We start from the raw sequence: 12,431 nt of genomic DNA on the forward strand, positions 1-12,431 counted from the left end.
GAAATCTTTTGTCCCTTCGTCTTATTATAGCTTTTGCAGGGAGCTCAAGAGGTAGCAGGGGTTCCCCAGTGCTCAATGAAGGGGTTCTGGAGCTGGAAGCCCAAACAAAGAACACAGATTGAAGGAAATTAGGATGCACTAGTCTAACATGGAATCTTGGCTCTCCCTACATCAGCAGTTTGTACAGTCAGCCACAGCCTGCCTGCACATTCATATAAATCAAACCCAAACAAAATGTTGACAGACAAGCCAAGTTTCATGCACTAATTCAAGAAGCAGTCTGGGTGAAAGGATGTCGGATTAAAGTACCTCCTTCCTCCACCTCCCCATTTTACCCAGCTTTCCCATTCCATCAGCAAACTGAAGCACAGCCAAACTCTCATAACACAGCACACAGTGTGCGGGAGCTGGGGTGATATGTGGACACAGACTGCAGGCCAGACACATACATCCAAAATGCAAAACAGTCATCCCCTCTACGTGCTTGCTTCGTGTGGGAGAGGAGCTGTCGTGCGTGACAGATGAGAGCTGCAAAGCAGGCAGGTCAGCACTCTGGTGAGGGTCAGTGCTATTTCGATGGCTGCAAGGTGCTCTAATTATAGTGTTGGGGAGGCTGGAAGCTGCCAGATTCGATACGGGAATAATGTGGCACAGGACCTGTGGAGTAAAGATACTTGTTGTTTTGTTCTTGGTTGCTTAACTCAGAGACAAAGCTTTTGAGGAAGGAAAAGAGACTTTAAGGTTATAATTGAGCCTCAGGAATTCTGGGCATATATATAATTAGATACAGAAAAAAAATTAAGGCAGCCTTGTGTTTATTGCGCTGGCTCCATCTCCTGTGCTTTTGGCACTGTTGTTTTTCAGCAGAGCTTCAGAGGGTTGACTAGGCTTTTAAATATCCTTCACCAGATAAACAGCTGGGGAAGCCCTGCAGTTCGTTCAAGAGCAGTGCCTTTGGTGGGTATTGCTCTCTCAGGAGGGTTCAGGCAAGTACATGGGTTTATGTATATTGCAGTATTCCTCTCTGCTACCTGCTCCATACTCTGCGCTGCCTTGCTACAAAACTTTTGCAGGGTTGCTCTTCAGTGTTACACGATTTATAGCAGCATTTCCCACGGTTTTTATGCTCTGATTATTTTTGTTGTGCTTTCCCTCAATAGTTGTGAGCTTCACAGCCTGCAGAAGCCTTTGGTTGAAGCATCTCAGAACAGTCACCTGTCCTACTATCAGGGGATTTTGTATGAGGTGAGATGCTGCTGCCTTGCTGAGTGCCCTGGGTCGAATCAACCTGATGCCTCGGTTTCCGATCTGAGAGATGGGAAAACCAGCACAGAGGCAGTTGGGTGAAACACTCCCAGAGGCTTTGATGAACACAGCAGTAAGTAATGGGAAATGAATTCCTCACTATCACAAATGATGCTGGGATTGCTGCCCATTCCTTGCCTCTGCCAGCTTTCCACATGTCTTACTGCTCCTGGGTCTCCCTAACTACTCTAGAGATCCCCATACCCCCACGCCCTACCTCCACTGCTTCTATGCTTCAGCAACTTCTCCTCCAACTAATTCAGAAGCTCAGAGGAACACATTACTTTCATTTTCTTTCTTTTTTTTTCTTTTTTCGCCTGGAAATTCCACCCCTCTCCACTTTCATACCAGCTGCTATTTTCAGTTTGGGCATCCTGGCACTCTCTCTCCTTGCCTGTGCCCACCGCAGCAGTCAGGACACTGCCTGCTCCTCCTGGGCAGCTGTAAGGCTGGGAGTATCAAAGGGTCAGCTAGACCATGAGCACATCAAGTGTCAGATCAGTCTGTGATTTTCCCTATCTCTTCCTGTTTGGGAGAGAGAGGTTCTATTCACCATTTTTTTATGTAGTTATACAAACATTCACACCATGCACTGGGATGATTTTGGTTATTTTTAATTTGAGCGATAGGAAGGAGCTGGGAACCACTATCTGACATAACTCCGGAGCATTGGTGAAGCATTATTAATGTATTTTGATCTATTTGCTCTAATATTATTTGTCAAGCAAGGATCTATCATGTTATATCAGAGACACTAAACAATATACAATAAATGCAGCTAAAATCAAATACACTGATTATCCTTTAATTTTATTCAAGACAGGGTTTAGGCAAATTTATCCCAGCTATAACTCCAGTAACAGTAGTATAAATTGCATCGAAGAGGTAGTCAGTCCATTTTTTGTTCCTCACTAAAAAACAATGTATGGAAACTGCAAAATTGTTGATGCAAGCACTAGTGCAAGAGAGGATGCATATGCACAGCAATCCCTTCTCATTGGTCTGCATGGCTATTGTGCTTTTTTTCCACTCTATTTACAAATTATCAAACATTGACCACAGCTTCATATTTTGAAATCAAGAAAATAAAATCTATTTTTATTACTTTATTAACCTTTTTTTTTATTTAACCTGGTAATAAAACCACTCAACTGTGTGGTGAAATTTCGATTAAAATTTGCCTTAGCTCCAGAAGCCACAGAGGGAAATGCTCCAGTAGTTATCTAAGTTGTTTCCTGTAAAAGCTTTGCTCTGCTATCAGATTCTGTTATGCGGTACATAGATCCCTGCTTTACAGCCAGCATCATTTCAGGAGGTAGTTTGAAAGCTTTCAGGCTCTCTCAGTGACTGCTTTGCTTTTCTTTCACAGCAATTACAGTCCCTTCATTTAATTTCAATGGAAACTTTAGTGTTTTAGACCTTGCCCATGTAGCTGAATGCTCATCTCTGGATCTTATTTCCAGTCCTCAGGAGGACCGGTTTTGATGACCTCGTCTGATTACAGCATCTTTGACAGCTTTAAAGGAATTTGCTCCAGGGAAGGAGACAGCTGCTTCTCTGATGAAGGATTTTTCTGAGCAGGCCTCCCAAGTTAGACATGTCGGTATGAGATGCTGCCTACATTTTTCATCATGACCTACAGGTATGTTTAAAAAAGATTTTGTGTTCTTGCCTGCATAGGCCGGTGTGGAGTGAGTGTCTGTCATAAAACCGCTTAACCTGCTTCTGTCAAAATGCTGTGGCTTCTTGTCTTCTTTTCCCTTACATTGTGTATCCAGCCCCTCTGGAAACTCTGGGCCAGCTCTTTAGTCTGGTGTTAACTGCCATTGCTCCTTCAGGTTGTACAGACTTCAGGGCAGGAATAATCTCTTTACCAGTATCTGTAGCTATTTTACAACTTAGTCTTAAACAAGACTTATGAAAATGAGCATATTATTCATGATCAATAATAACCATTATTACGAGCTGCAATAAAATCTACTAGCAGACTTCTTAGAATTGAATCAGTATAAATGCAATATGACAACCTGTTCCTCTAGAGCCTGTTTTGCCATTAATTTTGAAAACAAGGTAGACAACATTTCAGATCCCGAACAACCCAGTTTACCTCCAGAAAGGAGGTCTGACCTGCTTTGTGCGGATCAGGAAAGATCTATGTTCCCTTCCTCCTGCCATTGTCAAATCCAGGTCCACTTTGCTCATATAAAGGACCTAGAGTGAATGGATTATTATTCAGAAAGGAAAGTTTCATGATAAAAGGTTTACACAAGTTTCTGAATGTACAAAGTTTTCTATATACATCCTAGAGCAGCTACTTCACTTTTTGAGGAGCAAATAAAGCAAAGATTTCAGATAAGAGGGGTTTGGTTGCACATGCCTAGGGCCAAAGCTACTGCTGCATGGACTGTTGGGACAGAGATAAGATTTGGGGGAATTAATCCCCAAGACGTCTCCAGCCTTAGTTTTGTAAAGGAGACTCCTATGTAAGCAGATAGCTCGAAGTACTGAGAGCTGCTTGATACACTGGTGTGCTAGCTTCTCCTCTCCAGGGCCAGCCCACTTCTACCACTACACTCTGCCCCAAAATCCATGTCTGAACTGAAAAGCAAAAGTGACAACCACCAGTTCCACCTGCTCCAAATTCTCCAAATTCCTGTTCATTTCCCTCCTCTCTATTATTTTATTTATGTTGCACACCCCCAGAAAAAAGGGAAGCTTTGCCATTCTTGAAGATCTGTATTTAGTAAACACAAAGGAGTTGAAGACAAAATTAGCCAAATGCCTTTCTGAAGTAGCAGTGGGGAGCACAGAACAGATGGAGTATCATGACCATGCGAATCCACCAACCCTGATTAGGCCGGCACTTACCTGGTCTCCATCTCCAGCACTGATGCTGGTTTACGCTACGTTTTCCTCAGAGACACAACAAAGTGGTGGCTTCAGAAGCCACCCTTCTATGGGTTGGTTTGAGGAAATCCTCTCCTCTTCTTGTCTCATATGTGCTTTTTGTATGTGCTTTAGCCAAGGGACATGTTTTGCATCCAAGGAAAATTTGCAGGCTTCACATGTCTTTCTCTATGTAGCCACCTATCTGAAAAAGGAGAGGCACCCAGCACCCAGTTCACCCATCAGTCTCTGATAGTGGGCTGCAGTCAGTTCTGCAGCATTTTCTGTCACCATGACTAATGCCAGATAAATTCACCCAGCACAGCCCAAAGGAACCCAAGCTAAGGGGCAGGTAAGGACCAGGCTGGCCACCGGGCTTAGAAGTGGGAACCAGCAGTCTTTGTGTAGAGATGGGTGTATGTGAGGAAAATTAATTTAAAGAGAAAGAAGTGTGAAGCAGACAGATACCTTTTTCGCTCATGTACTGCAAGCAGAGTATATTATTTAGAAGATTATACTGTGTGTCACTGCATCAGGAGTGCCAAAATGCTGACAATTCACCAGTTGTAATAAGTTAGTGATAGCAGACAAGGCAGTGGGAAAGTGACAGATGAAATTACTTGGCCTTTTTGGCAGAAGCCAGCAGAGCCATAGTTCAAGACAGCAGAATGCCCATCTTGTAGTCAGATTGTGCCCCTCACAGTAAAACAGAGGAAAAAAGAAATTTCCTCTCTGCCCCAGTCTCTGTACTTCATATTACTTCATTTAACCTAAGAGCAAATGCCATTATGCATGCACTAACTAATTTCCATTTTCTACAGTATTATTGCAGGAGTGTTAGTAGAAATGTAGCTTTACCCCAAAAAACCCTAACAGAGGTGAGTTTTGCTCATTTAGTGGAGATCTACCAGTCTCACAGATGTGAGTGGCAGAGGTGGAATCCTGTCTGGGTTCCACAGGTAGGATTTTTCATTGTAGTCAGTGGCATCCTTTATAGTGGAATGGGGAACAACCAGGTGTTATTCTACTTTCTTTTAGAAATGTTGCACAAAAAAACACTCATACAGAAAATATGTCAGAAAACAGAAGGCAACTTTTGATAAAAAAGTCTTATAGCATTCCTTCTAATAAACCTTTGATTTGGACAATCAAATATGTCCATCAAAGAAGCTAATACTATTTTCCAGCTCTGACACTATCTTTGCAGCAACAAAGCTTGCCAAAACCATGAATGTCAGAAAAAGGCATATCAGTTCTACAGCCTCAGAGGAGTCACAGAAGCAGAAGAGGTCTTCTTCTGAGACAGAGGAGAGGTAATATCACCTTTCCATCATTATCACTTTAGAGCTGGAAAGAGCCTTTTGGACCAGTGTGGGCCAAAAGGGGTTTAGTTTTCTCCAGCTCCCTGATACACAGGGAGAAATGCTGACACTAGGTAGAGAGAAAAAGAGTACTTCAGTCTCAATACTTCCACCAGAAATGGTTGGTAGAGTGGGTGTAATGCATGAAAGAGATAATGCAAGACACTGAACCAGCTCTCTACCCAGAGGCTTTTCCTCTCTCAGGGAACAGTCATACAGCCACAATCATATGATAGACCAAGAGCTCAGCTTCAATTCTCCTTTCTCCAGATGCTATTAATTCACTATCTCCATAGTTGTCCTGTGAAGCTTATTCCTTGCCTTTGCATTTGTCTAGCTTTAAAAGAAAGGCAATGTAATTTTCATTACTTCATTGAGAAGACTGATTGAAAGACCCATACATCTGAGATGATGAAAAATATGCTGATGAAAATGCCTCACATCAGAAAAAAGCACATTTGTTGAAGCAGAGGTGACTTTGAGCAACATATTAATTTAAGCCAAGAGGTTTCCTGGTCCCAGACCAAATTTCCAATAAGAATGAAGGAGAGAGGAGAGGAAAAAAAGATAGAGGACTGTAACTGTTGCAAGGCAGCTATTAATAAGCTGCCTCCTACGACCATAACATTTTGGGGATCTGATTCAAACCTGCCAAGGATCAGAGCTGGACCCCAGTCCCAAACAGTAAAAGCCCATCCTGCTCTCAGCTACCACACTGTAAGATACAAATTGTCTTGACATGAACAGGACCCTCCAACACTTCTGCAGGCACGCCAAAGGATGTTGTCCTTTGGAACAAAACCATAACTTAAATCTTCAGCTTGCCTGTGCAAACCATAACTGGCTTTCAGTCTATTCAGACATTCTGTATATCCCAATGTCCACAAGCATTCTTTGATGTGCTGCGTGAACTTTCCCTTGCTTCATTTCCTCACCTCATCTTGAGGTGACATTGAGACGTAATTGAATATAGGGCTCTAGAAGTACTCAGCCAGTTTTGGAAATGGTACCGATTACTTTAGTTGAACCTACTTCTTTTAGTCTGAAAACACCAGCCTCCAGGGCTTGGAGAGGTGGAGGAGAGAGACTTATATATGAATTACAATAAATTAAATCCAGAACAAATATTGGCATTAATAGACTTTACATTAATGTAAAGTGGCTGCCAATGACAGCAGGATTTGTTACTTGCTTTTCATATTTTTCATCATCCAATATCACCATCCTAACTCTTTCCAATTCATGCATATTTTACTCATCTGGGTTTTTCTCACACTTCAATCTGCTCTATTCTCCATTTTTCTGCTCTTCTTTCATGTCATTAATCTAATCTAATCCTTTCCCAAGGTGACACTCCAAACGGAGCTCAAGAGCATTTATATTAGTGCCTTCAAACCATCTTATACAACAATGCCTGCATCCAGGTGCTTTATGATTCCCTTGGCGTCTTCCCCTCCCATTGTCATCAGGCCCACTTGCCGCCCTTCTCAGGACCAGTCTGGCATTAGTGGCTACCAGAATTCTAAAATCCATTAAGGGCAGACAGTGGCTCGCAGAAGTCAACAGGAGCCTTTTGATATCTGGGATTTAGACAAGACCGCTAATCCCTTTTCAGCCTATACCCTGCAGCAGGCCTAGGCTGAATTCTCCTCAGACTAAAACTCACCTGGGGTAATAAGGTATCATTACAGAAAGCTGTGATCAACACAACAGAGAGTACAAAGTGATTACTGCTAAAATGTAATTCCTGGAGATAATTCTGTTTTGCCTGTTTCTGAGGGATTTTTTTTTCATTTATTTTTTGTTCCCCTTTCTGTTTTATGCCAGCTCAGCTCTTGCTGGCAGTGGGTTTGTCCGTCTCATTCATCTCATGGCTGATGGCAGATGTGCCAACAAGAACAGCCTTGGTGCTTTGAGCCGAGGTTTCAGCTCCACTACTTTCTGTTCCTAAAATACAATGAGCATGTAATAAAAGCTGACTCAGAATAACTTCAGTCACTCCAGCTGTATCCAACTCCTACATTGCGCATCAACAGGACTGGCTGATGTGGAAACAGTAAGCCAACAGCAGATATTAGCATTTGGTTACTTGGTAACCCTTACTTAATCAATACATGCTTTACATTTTAGATCCCAGTGCCAGGATGAACAGAATGAATTAGAAAACCTCAGGTGGAATAAACCTAATGGCTTATGGGACATTTCCAAAATAAAAGGGCAAGTTTAATGACAAATAATAGCTTGGCTGTAATCTCAGGAGTCTAATTATGAAATGGATGTGGAATCATTCTGTAATTATTTAGAAAGTTCATTCAGCAGCCCAGAAATTCTCTCATTTACTATATATCATAACTAGTACTCCGTGGTTATTTGTAACATCTGCTCAGAAAGATATCTTTTGTAAGTCAATGGATTCACACAGGGGATGAATTGAGACCAGGTTCCTCGACAGAGTTAAGTTGTTTCTAGCTAGTCCTAACAGAGAAGAAATCTCTCTGCATTGCAGTGGAGATGTTCTCACCACGATGCAAAACCCTAGTACACATTCTGCTCACTGTCTATGTCTTAGTCTTAGAGTAAAACAAAGTTCAAAAGCAGTACAACCCCCTGCACATTGTAGATTTGACACTGGTGCCAGAGCTCCAGGAAGATGATTGTCACTCAGAAGTACCTTCTATAGCCACAAATAAAGCCAGGGCTCCACCTTCAGAAACCAATTCTGTTGTACTGGATCGAATGGCTGCAGGTGATATTGCCATTTCTAGTCTGATTTTTACAAATAGAAACGATCCAAGCCTGCAGTTCCTGCATGGATGGATGGCCCCAGTTCTGCCTTGCTGAAGCAAAGGGCATCTTATAGATCTGTATGATCCTGAAAAATTGCAGGGCAGGGAAGTCATATATAAAGAAAGAAGAGAAGGTCTCACTGGGACAATAACATTCTAGGTCCTGCATGGAGCACTACAGGGACTGTCGATGTTGGACTTTGCATTGAGCACACTGCCCTTCCTCGGGGGCAAAGGCACCTGGGTACAGAGGTCTCCAGCCATCACAGGAATTAACAAATATACAGAAAGGAAAACTGATTGTTTTCAGCCTAGCTGGCTACATAGGCCAAGCATTATCCAACCATCGACCCACGCATTGCTCTGTCTCCATTATGCTCTGTTGTTGATCTCCTTTTTCCCCAGCTCCATGAAAATGCACCATTTTGGAATGATCATCAGACAAGAGGGTCACCATGACCCTTCTGGTTGTGGAATACACATTGAAACACGTGGTCCAAAGGGCTGATTTTTGTCTTGAGACTGGGATTTATACAGTACTGTCCTCCTTGGAAGGTCTAAGGAGCAGAAAAGGTGCTGTACAGAACCTCATGGCTGTCCCACAACTTTCAGCCATAAATCGGCAGAAAAAGGGAGAAGGCACAGAGCTAATTATGCTCTGTGGGGTAATTTATCTTTGTATTTCCCAATGTATTCCCTGACTGGTGGAAAATCACTCTTGGCAAACACAAAACTTACATTGCTGCCAAAAGGTGTATCTCTAAATTATTAATCAAGAGCACACAGAACCACGAAAGGTGGAATATTGAACAAAGGCTCAATTGACACTCTGGAAGTTGAAGAAGATATGGAAGACTCCCTTCTAATTTATTTATTCCTTTTCTGTTCTGTTATCCTGATACGCTGCTTCCAGTTACCACTGCACCCCACACTGTATGGTATTATGTGATTTTGTTTTCAGATTGTTGGAGATAAAGTTACTTCATCATTAATATATATGCACTGTGCATATCCATAAATATTGAATATATACCTGTGTGCAAACCTACTGGAAGTGTTAATAGTTAAGATAAACTAAGCCCATTACTGCAATGAGTGACTATTTCTATGACCCTATTTGCAATAAAACCAGATTCAATGATATGAGAAAATTGCTAGGTTTCAAAATAATTGAACCAGGCCAGACGAATCCCCACAAAGGCATCATTTACAAAGTACTTCTCTTGTCTAAAATATTTATTCCCACAGAAGGAAATGGGAAAAGAGTTCATATGGTTACACCGCTATCTTCTGAGCATAAAATTGTTTTATCATGTTATGTTTATTTCCTAGACATTTTCCATTGGGGTACTGCAGGAAAATACTGGCTGTGCAGTTAATTCCTTTGTGCGGACTGTTCATATTTATTCACTGGGAAGTCAATCATGCTTTCCTCAGGCTTGTTTTGTTTTTCTGCTGAGCAAGCACTTAAGCAACCCTTTTCTTGTAAGATCTTATTCGCATATATAACATGTACCATTCAAAGTCAGCACTACACAGTTGAAACATCTTTGCTTCCCCTCCTGTGTGCCGTGGGAAGTAGTGGAGTTCTTCCTGAAAAATACTAGATTTACTCATTAAGACGGCAGTGTATTGTTTGTGCTTAAGGACTCTATAAGTGGTTTGAAATATTTTTACTTTGCCTTGCATTGAAATCCTGGATAGATTTTACTATTAAATGTTCACAGCAAAAGACTTCTATGCCTTCTGCAAAGAATTGCTCCTAGCAATTATCCACTGAATAAATCTGAATAATGAATATGTTCACAAAAGTCACTATCTATTTGTGAACAATTAACTGAAAGAAATAGAGGTGACACTCATCAGCTAAATAATTAATTTATTAATTCTTTGGCTAGCTTTGCTTTTGACATACATTGCATGAATTAAGATCAAAGCTTAGATGAAAAATTACTTTAAAAAGAAGGGCAATATTAAGAGAAATTTTCCCAGCTTCCAAAGCAGAAATTATCCCACTGTTGTAAATATTATTTATTACCAGTGATTTTAGAGACTAGTGAAGTTATTTGCCTGGAATCTTTCTCTTCATGCATTAAACTGTGTTTTATTCCTAATGTATACTCAATTTTAGGTTGTTAAAATGCAATCAAAAGCACTTAGTAGGAATATATCTGTCCCTGTTATGAGATTTGAACTCCTGGCATCTTTATCCACTGGAATTTGAGTGCTCAGGTAACTACTAATTATTCAAGCATTTACAACCATTACCATAAATATAATTAGCACATTGTGGGATAAAAGTGAGAACGGTGCTATGAAATGATCATTCCTAACATTTGGACGGCAATCTTTCATAAAAATATTTATAAGCTGACTAATTATTTTTCAATCAAATAAACAAAAAAAATTGTTTACATTTAAGGAGGATTTCTAGAACTGAAAAGAAATGGTTGCTGGCATAAAAAATGATAAATATTGTCTCCATATGTCCATTTCTATAATATAACAAACACCCTCGACTTTTCTGCTGTATTTTTTTAAAGTAAATACCCAAAAGCTTTGGTAAAATAAACCCATAAATCACTTGTTTAGAAAAATGTGAGATTTCTATTTCAATAGAACCAGATTCAGTCAAAAAGACAGGAACAAGATGTTTTATTCTTGTCTAAAATCTCACGAGCTCACTGTCATGCTCTGCAGGAATAAAAGGCTGCACAAAACATGTGCCTTGATGGAATGATACTATTAAAAATAAACGAGATAATTCACATAAAGAAAGTCAACGCTAGATGAAGGGGAGAACTTGACTTCCTTTTTCCACCTCCATCAGTTTTGCTGGCCAAATTAAACAAGTAAATTCCTTCTTATATTAATGAGTAGAAGGTGATTATCATGATAAGAGGAAGGAGGAACCAGAGGAGAAGCTAGGGAGCGTTGTTTGGAGCACTTTATCACCGTTTTGTCTAGGATCTATGATAGGATACTATGAGCGAAATTTTTAAGAATTACTTTTTCCCACCAAAATCTCAGCTTAGATATTCCAGAATAACTGCTGTGAAACACTTGCAGGCCATACCAGAGAGGGGATTTTGACAACGTTTCACGAATCCTGCAGCTGTGAGCCGATTGCAGCATGCGGAAGAGTCCTTCATCACTCCAATGTACAGGAAAGAGAAGGTAAGTTGACTCTCTCCAGGTGGCTTTTAGATAAGATACATTCAGTGAATATCCCCAGAACACCAGGACATGTCCTTCTGCATGTTTCCACCATGTTCATTGCTGGAAAACGAAGGACTTCAGGACAGCAGCCCTTGCAAGCACTGCAGATCCATGCAGAGGCTGAGCTGCAGGAATGCAGCAAATTCAAAGGGCCCTTCTAGCCCCACATCAGCCACAGGTGCTTCTCCTGTTGTGCTGGCCCAATTTTCTCAGGGGGAGGATCCCAGCTCTTTCCATCTACTCACTTACTTCCCAAATCCTTGAAAGGTAGATTAAGATAGTGAAACCCCCAGAGCTGCTGTGGTCTCTGGTTCCTAGTGCCAAAGTAAACATCTTGCAGCCCTTGGTCCACTGGGTAGGTGCAAAACAGGCCAGTCTGAGCATGCCATGGGATAATTCACCCAGCTACCCAGAAAACTACACAAAACTTGAGTACTTTGGTTAGAGACCTGCTTGCCCAGCTAGACACCCACAAGTCTATGGAGCTGGATGGGATCCACCCAAGAATATTAAAGGAGCTGGAGGGTGTGCTTTCCAAACCCTTTTCCACCATCTTCCAGAGGTCCTGGCTGACTGGGAAAGTTCCACTAGACTGGAGGCTGGCTGATGTTGTGCCCATCTAGAAGAAGGTTTGCAGGGAGGATCCAGGGAACTACAGACCTGTCAGTCTGACCTCAGTGCCGGGGAAAGTCATGGAACAGGTGATCTTGAGTGCTATCATGAAGCACATGCAAGAGAACCGGGTGATCAGGCCCAGTCAATATGGGTTTACAAAAGGCAGGTCTTGCCAAGCTAACCTAATCGCCTTCTATGACGAAGTGACTTGACTACTGGATGAGAGAAAGGCTGTGGATGTAGTCTTCTTGGACTTCAG

The 12,431-nt window shown here is 41.5% G+C and overlaps 1 long non-coding RNA gene across 1 annotated transcript; it reads left to right on the forward strand.

Annotated features, from left to right (window-relative positions):
- Positions 1-855: 855 nt before the first annotated feature.
- Positions 856-11,515, forward strand: LOC128852374 (uncharacterized). Its single transcript, XR_008450184.1, has 4 exons — positions 856-957; positions 1,161-1,378; positions 2,769-2,947; positions 11,408-11,515. It is a non-coding gene; the product is annotated as an uncharacterized LOC128852374 (long non-coding RNA).
- The last annotated feature ends 916 nt before the right edge of the window (positions 11,516-12,431 follow it).

This window comes from Cuculus canorus, chromosome 5 (genome assembly GCF_017976375.1).
Source record: "Cuculus canorus isolate bCucCan1 chromosome 5, bCucCan1.pri, whole genome shotgun sequence".
NCBI lineage: Eukaryota > Metazoa > Chordata > Aves > Cuculiformes > Cuculidae > Cuculus > Cuculus canorus.